Raw genomic sequence first — 2,159 nt, forward strand, 5'->3', positions numbered from 1 at the left:
GATCATTAGGTATCTGGTTCATTCTGAGGTACCTGTGTCTTCAGGGCTTTTGCTTGGACCGACATGGAAGGTAAGACACAGCCTCTTCTTTCAGGCCCACATTTAACTGTAGAAACATTAAGTGGATGAGGAGATGTCACAAAAGAAAACGAAGTCTTTTCTTCCAAGAATTCTCCACCCCCCCACACTACACTGCCCGCCTTTTTGACCCGTCTGCCACCCTCCACAGTCTGGGCTATATCCCCATTCTCAGGTCATGCTTATTGACAATAGAACACTTGTACAGGCTGCCCAAGTGCCCATGAGTAGATGAGTGGATAAAAGCACTGTGGTATGTGCACACAATGGAATAAATAGTACATGGAAATCTGTCCCTTTGTGACAGTGTGGATGGACCTGAAAAACCTTAGGCTCCGTGAAATAAGCCAGTCAGAGGACGACAAATAAATACCATAGGATCTCTGTCATAAGGAGCATCTAATGAACAAACTGAAGTAACAAGGAAAATGGGGAGAGGCTCCTAGAGAGCTGGCAGCCAGCTGTCAGAGGGGGTATGGGGTGCAGGCTAGGTGGGAAACCGGAAGGGAGTAAGAAAAGACCTTCCCAGATAACAGTATGGAGAAGACCAAGGGAAAAGGGGTGGGGCGGTGCAATAGAAGGGCGTGAAGGGGGACAGCGGGTGCTGCCAGAAGCAGACTTGAATGGGGTGGTGAACACACAATACAATATGCAAAGGATGAAGTGTAGACTCCCACGCTGCAAACCTGCATAATTTCACTCACCTGTGTCACCCCCCAGTAAGTGCAATTAAAAAATAACAGGATAGGAAAGTTTCCTTTCTTTGTGTAAATCTTTTCTCTATGAAAGAGTGTCCTCAATCCGTTGTCAGTGGAGCACTCCTGCGACTGAGCAGCAGTTTGGGTCCTGCTGCCTGCCTGCTAGGCTAAGTGTTAGAGGCAAAGGTTGGGTGGTGAAGGAAAGGGGTTAGGAACACCAGGAAGACAGACGAGAGAGACGCCAATGAAAACCACAATGAGATATAACCTCACAAGGTGAAAATGGCCATCATTGGATACATCTAATCGCCACAAATGCTGGCAGGGTTTGAAAACAAAGGCAACCATTTTGCCCTGTGGGTGGGAATGCAGAATGGGGAAGTCACGGTGGAAGGCATGTTTGCATTTCTCCAGGTAATGGAACTGCCTGTTGGTCCATCAATTCCATTGGTGTATTTATACCCTGAGAATCCACAAAGATGCGCCATGCTACAGGTCAACATTATAAATGAGTAAGAACAATTAAGTAATCAGCGCCAAGGAGTGAGAGGGTCAGAATTCAAAAGGCAAGAGTGGCTAAACTCAAATACCAGGTGTGCAGGGACTTTGAGCATCCACGTGAGAGAGGATTTAGAGCTATGTGAAAGGGGCAGATCCTGATGATCTGACTGACAGGAGAGATTTTCCAAATTCTGCTTTCATAACATTAGGGTGCTGATTCCTTGCAGGATTGCTCATTGGTGTCATGAGAAAGAGGCATCTAACAGCCTTTTCAGGACCTTGGGACCCTACAGGCAGTCTGTGTGGTCCCTTTTTGCACTCTATGTCTGAGTGAGGCCATCTTTTCATCATTTCCTTCAACCAAAACAATATCTTCCAGTAGTTTGTAGAAAGGAGCAGACATACGAATGCCTCTGTCTTCCTTAAGCTGGCAAATAAAGAGATTTGCAGAAATAGAAAACAAAAACAAAAACAAAAACCGAAAAACCCAGGACACTACACTCATTAAATGTAGGTATTATTGATATATGCTGTTTACAATTTAATAAGAATCCATGGACATATAAGTAAATCTCTTTCCATGCATTAAATATATGCAAAGATAGATTGGGATAAACTACTGTGGGGGCTGAAAATGTTTAATGCTTTTCCTTCCTCCTTTTAAGTTCTTCAGGCTGGGCTAATAACCAAATTGATAGAGGTGGGCTGATAGGAGAAAATGCAAGTTCAATAGACGTTCATGGGTAATTCACACTAGCATGACACATCCACGGGAATTCCAAAGACAGTGAGACAACACCGGGTTGCTGGGACATTGTGGACAAAGAAGAAAAGGCAGGGTAACATGGTACTAGATTTTGAGGAATGCAAAAGAGTGATTTA

Source organism: Desmodus rotundus, unplaced genomic scaffold, assembly GCF_022682495.2.
Source record: "Desmodus rotundus isolate HL8 unplaced genomic scaffold, HLdesRot8A.1 manual_scaffold_16, whole genome shotgun sequence".
Classification (NCBI taxonomy): Eukaryota; Metazoa; Chordata; class Mammalia; order Chiroptera; family Phyllostomidae; genus Desmodus; species Desmodus rotundus.